This window comes from Microcaecilia unicolor, chromosome 7 (genome assembly GCF_901765095.1).
Source record: "Microcaecilia unicolor chromosome 7, aMicUni1.1, whole genome shotgun sequence".
Classification (NCBI taxonomy): domain Eukaryota; kingdom Metazoa; phylum Chordata; class Amphibia; order Gymnophiona; family Siphonopidae; genus Microcaecilia; species Microcaecilia unicolor.
Genome location: NC_044037.1, coordinates 90,293,645 through 90,314,430, shown reverse-complemented (window position 1 = coordinate 90,314,430; position 20,786 = coordinate 90,293,645). Strand labels below are relative to the sequence as shown.

The following is a 20,786-nucleotide window of genomic DNA, read 5'->3' as shown; positions in this document are numbered from 1 at the left end:
TTTACAAATGTTTTATCTTTTTAGCATTTTTACCCTGCATTCCAAAATTGTCTTTTGCCAGAAAACACTTTCTTCCAAAATCAACCTGACTACATTATACATGGAGGTGATTCTGTAACAGACCACAACATTTAGGTGCTGTATTTGCATGGGTAGTGATCCATCAGAACACTAGGGGGGAGGGAGTTATCACAATTTTAGGACAAGGTCTCATTGCATAAAATGGGACCCTGTGCTAAAATAGTATGAGCTGTGGTAAAATAACATGTCTTAACCGTAGCCCATGTTGGTAAGTACACCGTTCAGTGTAAAGAGACACTGGTGCACATATTTACACAAGGTCTATTGCTGTCATAAATAAGAGCCCCTAAATGTGACACTTATGTGTGTAATTGACAGTATTGTGTAAGTTAACTGTATAAATATGAGCTATGCCTATGACACTTCTATGTCCTTCTCCTGTCAGGGGCGTAGCCAGACTTCGACGGGAGGGGGTCCAGAGCCAGAGGTGAGGGGCACATTTTAGCCCCCCCCCCCGCCGCTGCCACACCCCCCCCCCGCCTCTGCTACCGCCACCACCAACTTTGACCCCCACTGCCGACGAACCTCTCGACCCCCTCGACCCTCTCTCCCGCCGCCAACCCTCCCCCACCGTCGCCTACCTTTGCTAGCGGGGGACCCCAACCCCCGCCAGCCGAAGTCCTCTTCTTCCTTCGTTCTGTTTCTGAGTCTGATGTCTTGTACGTGCAGGACGTCAGACTCAGAAACAGAACGAAGGAAGAAGAGGACCTCGGCTGGCGGGAGTTGGGGTTCCCCGCCAGCAAAGGTAGGAGACGGCGCCAGCGGGTTGATGGTGGGTTGTCGGCGGGAGGGGGGGTTGAGAGGTTTGTCGGCAGGGGGGTCCAGGGCCAAATCTATGGGGGCCCAGGCCTCTGTGGCCCCACATAGCTACGCCCCTGTTCCTGTGAATGTCTCCCTTGCATTTACAAACTAAGGGACCCTTTTAATAAGCTGCGGTAACAGGGGCCCTGCTTTAGCAGCGGCAGCTGTTTTTGCCATGCGCCAGGACCCATTAACCACAGCAGGTGAAAATAACCAAAAATGAAATGGCTGTGCAGTAAGGGTCATTTCGGGGGGGGGGGGGGAGCACCTACCGCTACCCATTGAGCTGGTGGTAAAAGCTCCTGCACTAAACCAGCGTTAACCAAGCAGCACGCGATGCTGCCTGATTACCACCGAGTAACCCTCTGCAGAAATATTTTTTCAATATTTCTGCTAGAGCCGGAAGTGGCGCTCGCTGAGGGTGAAACTACCGCCGGCACCCACCCTAAGGTGGCAATTCTATAAATTGGCACCATAAATTAGGTGTCACAAAAAATAGTGCTTAGCGAGAATTCTATACTGGTGCTTAGGTGTGCCTAAGCTATTATAGAATACAGGCATAAGGCAGCATTGGTGTACCAAAATATAGGTGCGACATTCATGTCAACTCAATGGCAGGTGAAAGCGCTTGCACAGAAGTATTCCATGCCACATGCATAACTTATATTATTCTATAAGTTGCATGTGTTTCTAAGTGAAACACTCATGATGTGCCCATGTTATGTCCCCATGTAGTTGTATGGTTAAGGACTTAAGCACTCATTTGATAGATTAGCATCTAGCAGTTACATACTCAGCTGACAGTTATTGGCACCAATCACGTACATAAGTGCTATCATTCTATAAACGTGTGCATGATATTAGTGCTTCACATTAGCAACACCTTAAAGAATTGCTCTTTAAGTCATTTTAGCACATAATTGCCGAACGGGTAGACATGAATCGTTTGTTTACTCTTTCCAAAAATACAAGAACTAGGGGGCATGCAATGAAGCTACTGAGTAGTAAATTTAAAACAAATCGGAGAAAATATTTTTTCATTCAATGTGTATTTAAACTCTGGAATTCATTGCTAGAGAATGTTGGAAAAGCAGTTAGCTTAGCAGGGTTTATTTATTGCATTTGTATCCCACATTTTCCCACCTATTTGCAGGCTCAATGTGGCTTACAGAGATCTGTTATGGCATCGCCATTCCAGGATAGCAGGTACAATGGGTGATGCAAAGAGATTAGGATGGGAAAGAAGATCTAAGAAAATAGATATAGAAAGATGATTTTCAACTGGGATTGATTGGTGAGGTAGTATGGTTAAGCTATGGGTCCTCTTTGTAGGCCTTGTTGAAGAGATAAAAAGGTTTGAATAATTTCCAAAAAGTCAATAACCCATTATTAAGATGAACTTGGGAAATCCACTGCTTATTTCTAGGATAAGTCACATAAAACCTGTTTTACTCTTTTGAGATCTTGCCAGGTACTTGTGACCTGGATTGACTGCTGTTGGAAACAGGATACTGGGTTTGATGGACCTTCGGTATGTCCCAGTATGGCAGCGCTTATGTTCTTAAGTTGTTATACTGCTTAGGCATGTTACTGCTATTCGCAAACACAATGGTACACTTATTCACATGGATGGCAATATTCTATACATTTAAGGACACATGCTCAAATTTAGGAGTCCTGTTATAGAATCATGGGTCAGTGATGAGCTATTGTATGGTGAATGGACTTGGCATACAAGCAGCAGACAGGATAGTGTTCAGAAGCCAAAACTGTCATAAGATAGTTGAAGAGGAATAGTTCTTCATCAACAGAACATTATTGTTTTATATTCCACTAATAAAATAAACATATTACTCAAAGTGGATAAAAAATGAATAGGCATAAAAGCACAATAGAGTGCACTATTACTCAATCGAAGAATAGAATGAATAAAGCACAAAAGGGTACTCTAAATGACCACTGGAGGGATTCAGAGATGACACCCTTACTCCTCCAGTGGTCACTGACCTCCTCCCTCCACCAAAAAAATGTAAATAAAATAAGTACTCACCAGCATCTATGACAGCCTCTGATGTTATAACCAGGTCCATTAGGGCAGCATGCAGGTCTCTGAAGTAGTGTAGTGGTGGGTGCAGTGCACTGTAGGCAGATGTACCCAGGCCCATACCCCCCCCCCCCTACCTGTTACACTTGTGGTGGAAACTGTGAGCCCTCCAAAACTCACCAGAAACCCACTGTGCCAGCATATAGGTGTCCCCTTCACCCATAAGGGATATTGTAGTAGGGGTAGTAGGTTTGGGGGAGCTCAGCAGACAAGAAAAGGGAGCAATGGTGAGGTGTGTACCTGGAAGCATTTATTTGATGTCCACTGCAGTGCCCCCTAGGGGACCACAGTGCTCTCCTGGGATGTCTGGGGGACCAGTGTGCTAAAAATGCTGGCCCTTCCTACATCCCAATGGCTTAATTCTCTACATTTTACACTTGTACGTTTTTTGTTCCAAAATGGTCATAAACAATGTACAAAACACGAATCCTTGTTCGAAATGGTATTAAAAAATAGATAGACATATTTCTTTTTTCTAAAATAACTGTCTTTCCTATTCGGTTTTTGGACTTTTTGTACAAAATGTCCAAAGCTAGACCTAGATGTCATATTCAAAATGCCCCTCCCCATCTCCTAAATAGTTAGGTCATCCTTTGCCCTTAGTGTCATCACTCAAAATATTTGGCTTTTTTTTTTACCCAGAGCTTTCCTTCAAGGGTCAAGTTTCTTCAGTGATTAAATCATGTTTCTTGGACACGAGAAATACCCACGCAATAAGATCCTATCTCAATCAATCAGCTCTTCTCAGTCTAATTGTTGCTCTTCTAATTAGGTTTCTTGATTACTGTAGTTGAATATCGCAATATAATTTTTCAAAATGGCTGCAGTAAAAATGGCATTAGCGCACATGAAAGACCGCATGCTTACTGCAGCTTAAAAGGGCTTACCGTGGCCATGTTAAGGCATCTCATAGTAATGTTGCAATATGTGTGCGCAAACCACATGCTAAAATTTAAAAAAAAATTTTTTGCTAAGGGTGCTGTAACAAACATGACGGCAGAAGGAAATGTCATCTAAATATAGAAAACCATCTAAACTCACTATGCACATGGAAAGCAATGAGCACAAATGCTCGTAGTCTAGGTAAAAAGGTTCAAGACTTGCAAGCCCTTATATTTGAAGAAAACTTGGATATTGTTGCTATTACAGAGATGTGGTTCAATGATTCCCATGAACGGGAACTATACCGGGCTATAATCTTTTTAGGAAGGATAGAGAGGGCTGAAGGGGTGGAGGAGTGGCACTCTATGTGAGAGACACTATCACTCTACTCCAAACATACAGTCCAGACTGGGTTTTTGTTCTAAACCAAAGAAGTTTTCCTAGAGCCAGTGGTGTGCTGGTAAATTTTTAACAACAGGCTCTCTTCCCGCCCTGCAATTTAGGGGAGGGGCTTGCAGGGGAGGGCGCAGAGGTGGACTGCGGGGGGGGGGAGGGGGTAATGCATTACTCTCTCTCTCCTTCCCCCCTCATCTCAGAGCCCCCATTAAACAACAATAATCTAGTCTAGCTGCTATGTAAAAATAAACAGAAGTGAAAGGTGGATTCTGAAAATTCGTGGTTGCACCAATAAATGATCATTTCAGTTGACCTACTAATTTCCCTGGTTCACCCAGGCTGTATAATTACTGCCCTCCCTGCAAGCTGCTCCTTCTCTGGTGCTGGCCTTTACCAAATTTCTTGACTGTATCCCTTTAAATATTCAGGTTAAAGCACCAGATAAGCTCTACGTTTCCTGCTCGTCTTTACTAAGTACTAGCCATAGGCGTAGTTTGACTGTTTCATTTGGGGGGGCAAAAAATGGGCGGAGCATATTAGCATATCATTTGCATATATACATATGCAAATGAATATGCTAATATGGAGGAAGGAAATGAAATTTACAGGCAAAATATCACAGATGCACATTTCAAAAAGCTGACATTTCAATTAATAAATTATGAATAAAATAAACTTTTATTTACCTTTGTTGTCTGATCATGTAGTTTTTCTATTCGCTTTGATCCCAGTGTCTTCTGTTTTATGCAGTGTCTTCTTTCCAGTAGGCTTCCCTCTGCTCCCCACCCTCCCAGTCCCATCCATCTCTTGCTCCTTCCCTCTGCTCCCCACCCCTCCCAGTCCCATCCATCTTCTGTTCCTTCCCTCTGCTCACCATCCCTCCGTCCCATCCATCTCTTGCTCCTTCCCTCTGCTGTGCCTGACCTCTCCAAATCCCATCCATCTCCTGGTCCATCCCTCTGCTCCCCACCCCTCGCAGTCCCATCCATCTCTTGCTCCTTTCCTCTGCTCCCCACCCCTCCCAGTCCCAACCATCTCTTGCTCCTTCCCGCTGCTCCCCACCCCTCCCAGTCCCATCCATCTCCTGCTCCTTCCCACTGCTTCCCACCCTCCCAGTCCCATCCATCTCCTGCTCCTTCCCACCCTCCCAGTCCCATCCATCTCCTGCTCCTTCCCACTGCTTCCCACCCTCCCAGTCCCATCCATCTTCCCTCTGCTCCCCACCCCTCTCCCCCGCGCGAGGTCCAAGATGGTGACTCCGTTTACCCCCTCTCTTCCTCCCTCCCTCCCTCCCTCCGGCGCAGGCAGCAGTCTTTTCCAGCGTTCCTGGCAGCTGTAGCGATATACACGCTGCCTTCGGTCTGCCCCGGAAGCCTTCTCTTCAAGTTCCTGTTCCCATGCGGGAACAGGAACTTGAAGAGAAGGCTTCGGGGCAGAGCCAAAGGCAGCGTGTACAACGCTACCGCTGCCAGGAACGCTGGAAAAGACTGCTGCCTGCGCCGGAGGGAGGGAGGAAGAGAGAGGGGTAGACGGACACGCTCCTCTCCGTCCGCTTGGCTTCCCTGCCCTCTCTGTCTGTGTCCCGCCCGAAAGGAAATGACATCAGAGGAAGGCGGGACGCAGATAGAGAGGGCAGGGAAGCCAAGCGGATGGAGAGGAGCGCGTGCCTGCATGTGGTTTTTTTTTTTTTTTAACTTTTTTTTTTTTTTTTTAACTAATGGCGCGGCAGCGCCTCGCGTCGTTTGGGGGGGCACTGCCCCCCCTCGCCCCCCCCAGTCTACGCCTATGGTACTAGCTAAAGATGCAGCCTTTTTAATTGGACTCACTACATAAAAACCAAAAGAAAATACAAAAATAAAGGTTAAAAGATAGCACCTTATATGTACTTTCGACTCGTTTCAAGAGAATTAACACCGTAACCAAGCAACTTTATCTCCCCGTCTGGCCCTGCAGTCCAGAATTTGTTTCTTACTTTTTGTTTGTTTTAGTCTTTCCATATGGTCTGCAAGCTAGAAAAAGTGCTTGGTGCCGGCGTTTGTTCCCCTCCCCTAGTTTCCCTGCCTCTGTAGCTCCAGGGGGTGGGGTGAAAGATTTGCAAGTCACAAGTGGTACATGCTATTCTCACTGCAGCAGTGGCAGAGGTCAGCTGTGTTGCTCCTGCTTGCTGAGTTCAGTTTCCTTTCCCGGAAAGAAGAGGCAGAGAGGCTGATAGGACTTTCTTTCCCGGGGTTCGCCGCTTTGCCTCTGCTGCTGGAGCTCTTTGGCTGTGCTGCAGTGCGACTACTGAGCTGTCGCCTGCGGGGTTGGGTCGTGGGCATGTCCTGGAGTACCGGGAAGCAGCAGCCCACTCGTCCTGCTCCAACTGCAGCTTGATGCGAACATTTGCTGACGTAAACCAGTGCCAGCCGGCCAGAAAAAGCAGGCTCCTTCAACCAATCCTGGGGACTTTTCTTCAGCCTGTCCCGGGGGTGGGACAGGCTGAAGAAAAGTCCCCAGGATTGGCTGAAGCAACCTGCTTTTTCTGACTGTGCCTGTGCCGGCCGGCACCATTGAAAAAAAAAATCGCTGCAAGAAGAGGAGCTGCATCGGGTAGGGGGGAGGTGGTGAGACATGCTGAGCGAGCCACAGGGAAGGAGGACATCAAGAAGAGGCACGACAAGCCTAAATTTTGAGAGCCGGTTGTTAAAGTAGCTGCTTTAACAACCGGCTCTCAAAATTCTTAAAAAACTAACAAACGGCTCTTGCGAGCCGGCGCGAGCCGGCTCCAGCACACCACTGCCTAGAGCCCCCAAAACAAACAAGAGCACAGTAGGAGAAATGGAATGGATGGTACATATCAGAGTGGCTGAATTGCAGGAAACCTGGGGAAAGGAAGAAGCTTTATGGATCAACCTAGAAAGAGGAGATGGAATCTATATTCCACACAGGGGTTTTCTACAGACTTCTGGCACAAATGGAGAAGTTAGACAAGGATCTGATAGAAGATATTCAAAAGATTAGTATGAAAGGGGAGGTTCTACTGTTGGGAGATTTCAACTTGTCTGACGTGGATTGGAGCATCCCTTCTGCAGCATCGGAAAGAAGTAGAGAGATTGTGGACACCTGTCAAAGTGCCACAGTATAAACACTCTTTTGAAATGTTCCGTTACTGGATCATCATGAATAATGCATTGTACATAGTATAAACACTCTTTTGAAATGTTCTGTTACTGGATAATCATGAACATAAGCTGAAATGTACGCGGAGGCAATACAGAAAGAACAATGATGGATCCATCGATTAAACACCATAGAACCACTAGGAATGAACAAAATTTTTATAGATACTTTTTGGAGATTTTTCAATGGAAGTTGTCTTTAAATGACTCAGGATAATGTCAACTTGCATTTGTTCCTGGGTCACTTTGGGAGTGACTCACAGCTCACATACATTTAGACAATATGTCCAGTGATTGGTTCCTGAGTGACAGCATTCTTTAAATACCGGGCGCCATTTTGAGAACACATGTAGAAAATATAAGAGGCAGGTGTTTGTCTTTTCAGAAGGAGTTCTTTTCTTTTCTCTCTGTTTTTCAATTGCTATTTCACATTGAAGTGTTGTCCTATATTTTTTTTAATTCTAGATTGTCATTTCAAGAGGGGAGGTCTCCGGACAAAGCTACGGTGAAACGGGTCCCCGTAAGGACCTCTACCTGGGCGTTGCAGCGTTTATAGTGCGCAGACATAAATACAGCCATGTTAAAAAGTACTACTACTACTACTACTACTTGACATTTCTAAAGCGCTACTAGGGTTATGCAGCGCTGTACAGTTTAACATAGAAGGACAGTCCCTGCTCAAGGAGCTTACAATCTAAAGGACAAATGTACAGTCAGTCAAATAGGGGCAATCAAATTGGGGCAGTTTAGATTTCCTGAATAGGTTAGGTGCCAAAGGTGACATTGAAGAGGTGGGCTTTGAGCAAGGATTTGAAGATGGGCAGGGAGGGGGCTTGGCGTAAGGGCTCAGGAAGTTTAATCCAAGCATAGGGTGAGGTGAGGCAGAAAGGGCGGAGCCTGGAGTTGGCGGTGGTGGAGAAGGGTACTGAGAGGAGGGATTTGTCCTGTGAGAGGAGGTTACGGGTGGGAACATAAGGGGAGATGAGGGTAGAGAGGTAATGAGGGGCTGCAGACTGAATGCATTTGTAGGTTAGAAGGAGAAGCTTGAACTGTATGCGGTACCTGATCGGAAGCCAGTGAAGTGTCTTGAGGAGAGGGGTGATATGAGCATATCGGTCCAGGCGGAATATAAGACGTGCCGCAGAGTTCTGAACGGATTGAAGGGGGGATAGATGGTTAAGTGGGAGGCCAGTGAGGAGTAGGTTGCAGTAGTCAAGGCGAGATGTAATGAGAGAGTGGACGAGAGTTCGGGTGGTGTGCTCAGAGAGGAAAAAGCTAAGTAATATGCTAAAAGCTAAGTCATATGTCATCATTTTCAGTTGTTGAATGATAGAGTTATCGTTAAATAAAATGTTCAATTTTTTAGTCTTGTTCAACAATGGTGAAAGGAGGTTTTTAGATCAGTGATGACTTTTGACCAACTACACGTAGAAGAAATATTTGTTTCCAAATTTGTAGTCAAGGTGTAAATGAAGTCTTTTCCTCCTATTTTTTCATTTTTTGGGAGACTTAATGAATACAGACAAGGGAGAGAGTATTGTACTATAAGACCATATGATGATTATAGAAATATCTGGTACCGCTACATAGACTGAATATTTTTTCTCCTTGGGATATTTGGTACACCATAAGTCAGTAACTTTATATTCATGTAACAATCTTGTAAAATCCCTTTTTTAGACCTTGTTTCAATTCTGATATACAGGGAAATCTGTCTAACATGAGGTTAATGGTGAAGTTGAAGTCTCCACCCATTAGAACATGGCCCTGGATTTTCCCATCCAAAAATCTAATAAACTATTCTAAAAGTACCTTGAAGATCACTGGGTGAATAAATATTCACCAAGGAGACCCTTTTACCATGCAAGTCACCCACCAAAAGGAAAATTCTGCCCTCCTCGTCCTCATTACCTCCTGTAGGATGAAAGCCAAATTGCAGTGAATCATAATTGCTACCCTTCTGGGATTCTTACCTTCCTAAGTGGAACTGCAATAAACCTGTGCAAACTTTGTATGTTGTAAAAAATTAAATGGGTCTCCTGTATTAATATAACATTTAATTTCAATCTGTTCTGCTCTTTATAAAGTAAGCTCCTCTTTCTTTGTGAATTAAGGCCCTGAACATTCAGGGTCCCAGTTCTAACAATGGTATTACCCATTGGTCCAGGTTCCCACTCTCCACAAAAGCCTTATCACTATAATCTTCCCTTCCCCCCATCATCTCCCTACCCTCCCAATCCTAGAAACCCCCTACCCACCTCCCCATGTGAATAATTTCCCTATTACTACTACTACTACTATTTAGCATTTCTATAGCGCTACAAGGCGTACGCAGCGCTGCACAAACATAGAAGAAAGACAGTCCCTGCTCAATGAGCTTACAATCTAATAGACAAAAAAATAAATAAAGTAAGCAAATCAGATCAATTAATGGAAGAGAGGAGGGTAGGTGGAGGCAAGTGGTTACAAGTGGTAGAAAATGCCAGCGCCCCAACTTATTATTATTATCAAAATCATATTAGTTCTCCAATCCCCCCTCCCACCCTTTCACACATAGAAACAAGTATATAAGGAACCTGAAATCATTACATATTATGTTATGCATCAACACACATTTTGAAAGAATATAACATATGTCAGTGTGAACTATTCCTCCCCCCTATATCTTAGGCACAGTCTGAGAGATACAAATCATATATTAACAAGACCCCAACCATCAGATGTTAGTGGTGGCAGATGGTGAGACAGTTGGGCATGTTGAATCATGACACACATGGCATGTGCCTACTAGGAAAATGTAGCCTGAAAATATCTATAAATAATGTATGTGACTGACATGCGCTCCTTGCTCACACACAGGTATCCCTCCAGTACATGATAGAGCCAGGCGAAAGGTACAAAACTAACAAGAGGAGGACAAGGATGAGGAGGGTGATGAGTCAGGAAGCCCTGAAGGGGGGGAGGAGGAGGACACAGGGGGAGGGCAAGGAGTCAGAAAGTCCAGAAGGGGAGAGAGAAGGGGAGAGGCAGCACAGGCACAGCAGAATGTGCTCCAAAACTGAAAGTAGGCAGGAGATGAGCCTATACTGGTGGAGGATGTGGGGCCACCTAAGAAGGCGGAGAACCCCACTGAAAAAGAAGTGATTGAGAAAGGCGGAGAACCCCACTGAAAAAAAAGTGATTGGGAAGTCATTGCTATGAGAGGTTTCAGGGGCTCCAAGCCTGGAGCCCAGACTGTAGGAGAAGCCATTACAGCATCAGGTGAAAGAACAAACGGAGGAGGAGATACATGAGGACATGCCTCCTCTGGAGGACATGAGCAATGTGGACTAGGACAAAAAACTCCATGTACCCCACCAAGAAACAGAGACAGCAACAATAGAGCCACCACAGGTTCTATTTCTGAAGGGCCACAGCAGGGACACACCTCAGTTGGAAGGTGCAGCCATTGAGCAGCCAGTCTTGGAGCCATCCATGGAAGTCGCCCTTCCAGAGGTCCTAAGGCATGTCAACAAAATGCACAAAGACATGCATCAGGAACTCTCCAAAACTGAGGTGGCATTGGTCCCCCAAGCCAAAGGGGAACAATCTTGGAGGACACAGTGAACCTCCAAAGAGCACAGATTACCCAAATCAACCACACCCTAACCCAGGAGTTCCATAGGGCCAGATGATGCAATTTGTGTTCGCAAATAGCGGTAGAAAAAAAAAAGGTGATGTAGAGGCACCCATAAAATGAATATATAATAAAAACTACAAAATTGTACACAGTTCTCATACACAGCTCTGTGGCTTCATTATTACAGATATGTGCAGATAATACCAAATGACAACAGCTGTTGTTCTAACAGTGATAGCACATTCAAGGGGAAAGGAGACTGCAGCAGAGGCGTAGCCAGACACCCAATTTTGGGTGGGCCTGGGCCCAAGATGGGTGGGCAGAAGAACCTCGCCCATCCCACAGGTGATTTGGTCTCTCTGTTTTCTATCTTTTAACAGTTTTTAATCCACAATAGAACCCTACATCTCTAGGTCATTTATAAATATGTTAAAAAGCAGCGGTCCCAGCACAGACCCCTGGGGAACCCCACTAACTACCCTTCTCCATTGAGAATAATGACCATTTAACCCTACTCTCTGTTTTCTATCTTTTAACCAGTTTTTAATCCACAATAGAACCCTACCTCCTATCCCAAGACTCTCCAATTTCCTCTGGAGTCTTTCATGAGGTACTTTGTCAAACACCTTCTGAAAATTCAGATACACAATATCAACCGGCTCACCTTTATCCACATGTTTGTTCACCCCTTCAAAGAAATGTAGTAGATTGGTGAGGCAAGATTTCCCTTCACTAAATCCATGTTGACTTTGTCTCATTAATCCATGCTTTTGAATATGCTCTGTAATTTTGTTCTTAATAATAGTCTCTACCATTTTGCCCAGCACCGACATCAGACTCACCGGTCTATAATTTCCCAGATCTCCTCTAGAACCATTTTTAAAAATCAGCGTTAAATTGGCCACCCTCCAGTCTTCCGGTACCACACTCGATTTTAAGGATAAATTACATATTTCTAACAATAGCTCCACAAGCTCATTTTTCAGTTCTATCAGTACTCTGGGATGAATACCATCCGGTCCAGGAGATTTGCTACTCTTCAGTTTGTAGAACTGCCCCATTACATCCTCCAGGTTTACAGAGAATTCATTAAGTTTCTCTGACTCGTCAGCTTCAAATACCATTTCCGGCACCGGTACCACTTCCAAATTTTCCTCGGTGAAGACCGAAGCAAAGAATTAATTTAATCTCTCCTCTACGGCTTTGTCTTCCCTGATCGCCCCTTTTACTCCTCGGTCATTTAGAGGTCCAACCGATTCTTTTGCTGGCTTCCTGCTTTTAATATACCTAAAAAAGTTTTTACTATGTGTTTTTGCCTCCAACGCAATTTTTGTTTTTCGAAGTCCCACTTTGCCCACCTTATCAGCACTTTGCATTTGACTTGACATTCCTTATGCCGTTTCTTATTATTTTCAGTCGGTTCTTTCTTCCATTTTCTGAAGGATTTTCTTTTAGCTCTAATAGCTTCCTTCACCTCACCTTTTAACCACGCCAGCTGTCGTTTGGTCTTCCGTCCTCCTTTTTTAATAACATAGTAACATAGTAGATGACGGCAGAAAAAGACCTGTACGGTCCATCCAGTCTGCCCAACAAGATGACTCATATGTGCTACTTTTTGTGTATACCCTACTTTGATTTGTACCTGTGCTCTTCAGGGCACAGACCGTATAAGTCTGCCCAGCACTATCCCCGCCTCCCAACCACTGGCTCTGGCACAGACCGTATAAGTCTGTTCAGCTCTATCCTCGCCTCCCAACCACCAGCCCCGCCTCCCAACCACTGGCTCTGGCACAGACCGTACAAGTCTGCCCAGCACTACCCCCGCCTCCCAACCACCAGTCCCGCTTCCCACCACCGGCTCTGGCACATACCGTATAAGTCTTCTCAGCACTATCCCCGCCTCCCTACCACCAGCCCCGCCTCCCGATCTTGACTAAGCTCCTGAGGATCCATTCCTTCGGCACAGGATTCCTTTATGCTTATCCCATGCATGTTTGAATTCCGTTACCGTTTTCATTTCCACCACCTCCCGCGGGAGGGCATTCCAAGCATCCACTACTCTCTCTGTGAAAAAATACTTCCTGACATTTTTCTTGATTCTGCCCCCCTTCAATCTCATTTCATGTCCTTTCGTTCTACCACCTTCCCATCTCCGGAATATATTTGGCCTAGGCTTCCAGGATGGTGTTGTTGAACAGCATCCAAGCCTGATGTAATTTTTTTACCCTCCCAGAGTCAAAAATCAAAGAACATTGTTTCACCTTTCTAGTTTATAATATCTTTTTTGGTTTAGCTAGTCCCTATATTAGATATCCAGGTTTTTTCCCACTTTAAACCACATGTGGGCTTTCTTTGCAAAGGTAGCAGGTGTCCTTTCCATAGTTTTACTATCCTTTCTTGATTACAGAGCTTCAAAACAACTTGAGAAACTTATAACATTTGTAAGTCTTTACAGCTAGAATGGACTCCCTTCTCCATTTTTTTTTTTACGGGGAATGTATTTATTTTAAAAAGGCATACAAGCCAATAAGAGAAGGAAATTTCTATCCCACAGCTCATTTTTAAAAAAATTCAGCAGCATGTTTAAACTCTTGTGAAAGGCTTCAGATGGTGTTTATCTTTCCATTCCTTCTGTTCCCATATTCAACATGTAGGTACACAAATTCTTAAGAGGGATCCATATTTCAATGTAAATGTAGAGATTTCTTCTTAGCCCTTCCACAAAAATTAATTTTAACTCCAGCAAAAATCAACCAAAAAAGACTTTCCTACTTTCAGATGAATATCTACAAGGAAAAATGAAAGTGCCAAGTCAGGCAAAAGGAAACAGTAACAGCGATGACCATCATGCGAAGAGATGAGACAACACAACTAGCTCTAATTTAGTCAAAATATTGTAAATTGAAGACCTGACATGGATGTCTTTCAGTTTATGTCACCTGCATCAGGAGTGAGTAAGCACATATCAATATAGCAACTCATACATTTGCTCACGTGTATATAAAAAATCAAAATATAAAATATATAAAAATTTCATTCAAATAAATATACAGATAACTCATACAACCTGTAATATTCATTAGAGATATTGAACATGCCAGAATACAACATGCAGTGCTACACTGATACTGCAAAAAGCTAAATATAAAAAGATTACAATTATACATAGACATATCAGACACAATATAAGAATGTTATAATTGACCAACTTTAAACAAGTGTATACTAATGTAAAAACCATATAAAACATTATATAATTTACATACAATAGCATAACAATGCTATATTATACAACACATTAAATATCCCAGTTTTGCAATAGCTTCTAGATGCATAAAAATATTACATATTTTGAGCAAAGATTGAAATTAGCACAGCCATTTTGAATAAATTGGAGCTTCCAATGAAGCTATTTGTCCTGTGTTATCTGTTTGTTTGATGTTCTTGCTGTTGTTGTCTCACTTTGCTCTTGCAGAGACCTTCCTCCTGCTAAAAGGAAACAAAAAACCATGTACATATATTGAGATCCAGCAAAGCACACAATTAAAACAATGACATTTCTCCAGCTATGTTTATAAAGCACTGGTTGGTTCCCGCTCTATCTTACTGGCACATATCTCTTCAATTGCTCTATAAGAAGGGAATGAACCCTTAATTACACTTGAAAGGAAAAGCTTGTATGGAAATGCAACTACCTGATGCTTCTTGGCTGTACTTTCCATAGTGGAAGCTCTCTATTTCACGGGTCAGTTTAGATGAGAGTTTGATGATAGAAGTCACAAGACTCATCCCTTACTTACAGAAAACCACAACCAGGCTCTGATGAGGGTTGAACTCATGACCCCTGGTTTACGAAACCAGTGCTCTTACCACTGAGCTACAGAGCCAACTGTGATAAGACTTTTGCTCTCATTTCACTCCTCCATATGCGATCCACCAGACTTGGGGCAGTTTACCATCTTGTTCTCACAAAACAGAAGTAGATGGTGAATGTCCAGGAGATTTGCTAGAGCAGCTCAAAAAGCCAAAAATAAGGACCAAAGCACAGAAGAAAGAGCCACAACACACCATATGCTTCCTATGGGTGGGCATGTCAGCAACATTTCCCTATTTGTTTCACAGTGCTTTTGTTCCAAGTGGGTGTTTATAGTCCCACTATGCTGCAATAGGCTCCTTTAGACCACTTTAGTAGGTGCCTCCTTAGTAAATCAATAGGTGCCTATTGAAAGAATAGGCACCTACCCTGCACTCAGTAGAAGCCTTGTGTTTATTAAACACCTACTTGGAACTCAATAGATGCCTACTAAACAGAAGTGCACACTATTAGCGACAGGGGGCAAAAGTAAACTTCAAGTTTTTCTTTCTTGTTGTTTTGGGACAAAATCACTGTGAAACAAATAAGGAAATGTTGCTGACAGATGACTACCCTTAGGAAGCATATGGTGTGTTTTGGTTCTTGCTTTGGTGCTTATTTGTCTCACTTTGCTCTTGCAGAGACCTTCCTCCTGCTGACAGGAAACAGAAAACCATGAAACAATAATTGACAGAGTGACATTGATTGTATCACTGGTTTTTGAGCAGGACTATAATACCATCTTAAAACTGTATTTCAGAAACTCTAAAGCGCAATTCTGTGATTCTAAAGTCTGGATTTATCCAGACGTGACCAAACAAACCCAACAAAGAAGGAAAGCTTTTTTGACTCTGAAACAAAAGACAATAGATATTGGGGGCTCTTTCTTTTTAGCGTACCCGTGTAAATGTGTAGTTAAGCTGGGTCAAATTAAATATACTTATTTCTTGCCGGAACATCTGAAATCGTTTCTAGAGTTGAAACAACTGAGATAATGCAGGAATTGATCTGGAGGTTAGACAGCCTTTGGTTGCCTTTGAAATAATTATTTTGATAACTTCTCTAATTCTTCATTCACCCCCCCCCCCCCCAACCAATAATAGGGGTCTAAGAAAGGCTATATTTTTTTCCTGTGTACTCTGATTTCTCCTTTTTATTTGTATCTTCTTAAACAGTTTTCTTCAATTGTATAATTTTGAGGATATTGTTATGTCTTTGTATTATTACTTGGCCTGTATTTCCATTACAAGGGTATCCTTGTTAATTATATGTTAAAATCATAAATATAATTAAAAAAAAAAAAAAAAAAGAAAACCATGTGCAGAAAAGTCTTCGTTCAAAAGTGTACATATATCGAGGTCCAGCAAAGCACACAATGAAAACAATTACATTTCTCCAGCTATGTTTATAGAGCACTGGTTGGTTCCCGCTCTATGTTACTGGCACATAACTCTTAAATTCCTCCATAAGAAGAAAATGAACCCTTAATTACACTTGAAAGAAAAAGCTTATATGGAAATGTAACTACCTGATGCTTCTTGGCTGTACTTTCCATAGTGGAAGCTCTCTATCTCACGGGTCAGTCTAGATGAGACTTTAATGATAGAGGTCACAAGACTCATCCCTCACTTGCACAAAAGCACAACCAGGCCCTGATGAGGATTGAACTCATGACCCCTGGTTTACGAAACCAGTGCTCTTACCACTGAGCTACAGAGCCAACTGTGATAAGACTTTTGCTCTCATTTCACTCCTCCATATGCGATCCACCAGACTTGGGGCAGTTTACCATCTTGTTCTCACAAAACAGAAGTAGATGGTGAATGTCCAGGAGATTTGCTAGAGCAGCTCAAAAAGCCAAAAATAAGGACCAAAGCACAGAAGAAAGAGCCACAACACACCATATGCTTCCTATGGGTGGGCATGTCAGCAACATTTCCCTATTTGTTTCACAGTGCTTTTGTTCCAAGTGGGTGTTTATAGTCCCACTATGCTGCAATAGGCTCCTTTAGACCACTTTAGTAGGTGCCTCCTTAGTAAATCAATAGGTGCCTATTAGGCACCTACCCTGCACTCAGTAGAAGCCTTGTGTTTATTAAACACCTACTTGGAACTCAATAGATGCCTACTAAACAGAAGTGCACACTATTAGCGACAGGGGGCAAAAGTAAACTTCAAGTTTTTCTTTCTTGTTGTTTTGGGACAAAATCACTGTGAAACAAATAAGGAAATGTTGCTGACAGATGACTACCCTTAGGAAGCATATGGTGTGTTTTGGTTCTTGCTTTGGTGCTTATTTGTCTCACTTTGCTCTTGCAGAGACCTTCCTCCTGCTGACAGGAAACAGAAAACCATGAAACAATAATTGACAGAGTGACATTGATTGTATCACTGGTTTTTGAGCAGGACTATAATACCATCTTAAAACTGTATTTCAGAAACTCTAAAGCGCAATTCTGTGATTCTAAAGTCTGGATTTATCCAGACGTGACCAAACAAACCCAACAAAGAAGGAAAGCTTTTTTGACTCTGAAACAAAAGACAATAGATATTGGGGGCTCTTTCTTTTTAGCGTACCCGTGTAAATGTGTAGTTAAGCTGGGTCAAATTAAATATACTTATTTCTTGCCAGAACATCTGAAATCGTTTCTAGAGTTGAAACAACTGAGATAATGCAGGAATTGATCTGGAGGTTAGACAGCCTTTGGTTGCCTTTGAAATAATTATTTTGATAACTTCTCTAATTCTTCATTCACCCCCCCCCCCCCAACCAATAATAGGGGTCTAAGAAAGGCTATATTTTTTTCCTGTGTACTCTGATTTCTCCTTTTTATTTGTATCTTCTTAAACAGTTTTCTTCAATTGTATAATTTTGAGGATATTGTTATGTCTTTGTATTATTACTTGGCCTGTATTTCCATTACAAGGGTATCCTTGTTAATTATATGTTAAAATCATAAAGATAATTAAAAAAAAAAGAAAACCATGTGCAGAAAAGTCTTCGTTCAAAAGTGTACATATATCGAGGTCCAGCAAAGCACACAATGAAAACAATTACATTTCTCCAGCTATGTTTATAGAGCACTGGTTGGTTCCCGCTCTATGTTACTGGCACATAACTCTTAAATTCCTCCATAAGAAGAAAATGAACCCTTAATTACACTTGAAAGAAAAAGCTTATATGGAAATGTAACTACCTGATGCTTCTTGGCTGTACTTTCCATAGTGGAAGCTCTCTATCTCACGGGTCAGTCTAGATGAGACTTTAATGATAGAGGTCACAAGACTCATCCCTCACTTGCACAAAAGCACAACCAGGCCCTGATGAGGATTGAACTCATGACCCCTGGTTTACAGAAACCAGTGCTCTTACCACTGAGCTACAGAGCCAACTGTGATAAGACTTTTGCTCTCATTTCACTCCTCCATATGCGATCCACCAGACTTGGGGCAGTTTACCATCTTGTTCTCACAAAACAGAAGTAGATGGTGAATGTCCAGGAGATTTGCTAGAGCAGCTCAAAAAGCCAAAAATAAGGACCAAAGCACAGAAGAAAGAGCCACAACACACCATATGCTTCCTATGGGTGGGCATGTCAGCAACATTTCCCTATTTGTTTCACAGTGCTTTTGTTCCAAGTGGGTGTTTATAGTCCCACTATGCTGCAATAGGCTCCTTTAGACCACTTTAGTAGGTGCCTCCTTAGTAAATCAATAGGTGCCTATTGAAAGAATAGGCACCTACCCTGCACTCAGTAGAAGCCTTGTGTTTATTAAACACCTACTTGGAACTCAATAGATGCCTACTAAACAGAAGTGCACACTATTAGCGACAGGGGGCAAAAGTAAACTTCAAGTTTTTCTTTCTTGTTGTTTTGGGACAAAATCACTGTGAAACAAATAAGGAAATGTTGCTGACAGATGACTACCCTTAGGAAGCATATGGTGTGTTTTGGTTCTTGCTTTGGTGCTTATTTGTCTCACTTTGCTCTTGCAGAGACCTTCCTCCTGCTGACAGGAAACAGAAAACCATGAAACAATAATTGACAGAGTGACATTGATTGTATCACTGGTTTTTGAGCAGGACTATAATACCATCTTAAAACTGTATTTCAGAAACTCTAAAGCGCAATTCTGTGATTCTAAAGTCTGGATTTATCCAGACGTGACCAAACAAACCCAACAAAGAAGGAAAGCTTTTTTGACTCTGAAACAAAAGACAATAGATATTGGGGGCTCTTTCTTTTTAGCGTACCCGTGTAAATGTGTAGTTAAGCTGGGTCAAATTAAATATACTTATTTCTTGCCGGAACATCTGAAATCGTTTCTAGAGTTGAAACAACTGAGATAATGCAGGAATTGATCTGGAGGTTAGACAGCCTTTGAAATAATTATTTTGATAACTTCTCTAATTCTTCATTCACCCCCCCCCCCCCCCCAACCAATAATAGGGGTCTAAGAAAGGCTATATTTTTTTCCTGTGTACTCTGATTTCTCCTTTTTATTTGTATCTTCTTAAACAGTTTTCTTCAATTGTATAATTTTGAGGATATTGTTATGTCTTTGTATTATTACTTGGCCTGTATTTCCATTACAAGGGTATCCTTGTTAATTATATGTTAAAATCATAAATATAATTAAAAAAAAAAAAAAAAAAGAAAACCATGTGCAGAAAAGTCTTCGTTCAAAAGTGTACATATATCGAGGTCCAGCAAAGCACACAATGAAAACAATTACATTTCTCCAGCTATGTTTATAGAGCACTGGTTGGTTCCCGCTCTATGTTACTGGCACATAACTCTTAAATTCCTCCATAAGAAGAAAATGAACCCTTAATTACACTTGAAAGAAAAAGCTTATATGGAAATGTAACTACCTGATGCTTCTTGGCTGTACTTTCCATAGTGGAAGCTCTCTATCTCACGGGTCAGTCTAGATGAGACTTTAATGATAGAGGTCACAAGACTCATCCCTCACTTGCACAAAAGCACAACCAGGCCCTGATGAGGATTGAACTCATGACCCCTGGTTTACGAAACCAGTGCTCTTACCACTGAGCTACAGAGCCAACTGTGATAAGACTTTTGCTCTCATTTCACTCCTCCATATGCGATCCACCAGACTTGGGGCAGTTTACCATCTTGTTCTCACAAAACAGAAGTAGATGGTGAATGTCCAGGAGATTTGCTAGAGCAGCTCAAAAAGCCAAAAATAAGGACCAAAGCACAGAAGAAAGAGCCACAACACACCATATGCTTCCTATGGGTGGGCATGTCAGCAACATTTCCCTATTTGTTTCACAGTGCTTTTGTTCCAAGTGGGTGTTTATAGTCCCACTATGCTGCAATAGGCTCCTTTAGACCACTTTAGTAGGTGCCTCCTTAGTAAATCAATAGGTGCCTATTAGGCACCTACCCTGCACTCAGTAGAAGCCTTGTGTTTATTAAACACCTACTTGGAACTCAATAGATGCCTACTAAACAGAAGTGCACACTATTAGCGACAGGGGGCAAAAGTAAACTTCAAGTTTTTCTTTCTTGTTGTTTTGGGACAAAATCACTGTGAAACAAATAAGGAAATGTTGCTGACAGATGACTACCCTTAGGAAGCATATGGTGTGTTTTGGTTCTTGCTTTGGTGCTTATTTGTCTCACTTTGCTCTTGCAGAGACCTTCCTCCTGCTGACAGGAAACAGAAAACCATGAAACAATAATTGACAGAGTGACATTGATTGTATCACTGGTTTTTGAGCAGGACTATAATACCATCTTAAAACTGTATTTCAGAAACTCTAAAGCGCAATTCTGTGATTCTAAAGTCTGGATTTATCCAGACGTGACCAAACAAACCCAACAAAGAAGGAAAGCTTTTTTGACTCTGAAACAAAAGACA

The 20,786-nt window shown here is 42.5% G+C and overlaps 3 non-coding genes across 3 annotated transcripts; all 3 read right to left on the bottom strand.

The window, feature by feature from the left end:
• Positions 1 to 14,855: 14,855 nt before the first annotated feature.
• Positions 14,856 to 14,928, bottom strand: TRNAT-CGU. Its single transcript has one exon. It is a non-coding gene; the product is annotated as a tRNA-Thr (tRNA).
• Positions 14,929 to 16,541: 1,613 nt separating this feature from the next.
• TRNAT-CGU lies at positions 16,542 to 16,614 on the bottom strand. Its single transcript has one exon. It is a non-coding gene; the product is annotated as a tRNA-Thr (tRNA).
• Positions 16,615 to 19,889: 3,275 nt separating this feature from the next.
• Positions 19,890 to 19,962, bottom strand: TRNAT-CGU. The gene has a single exon. It is a non-coding gene; the product is annotated as a tRNA-Thr (tRNA).
• Positions 19,963 to 20,786: the final 824 nt, after the last annotated feature.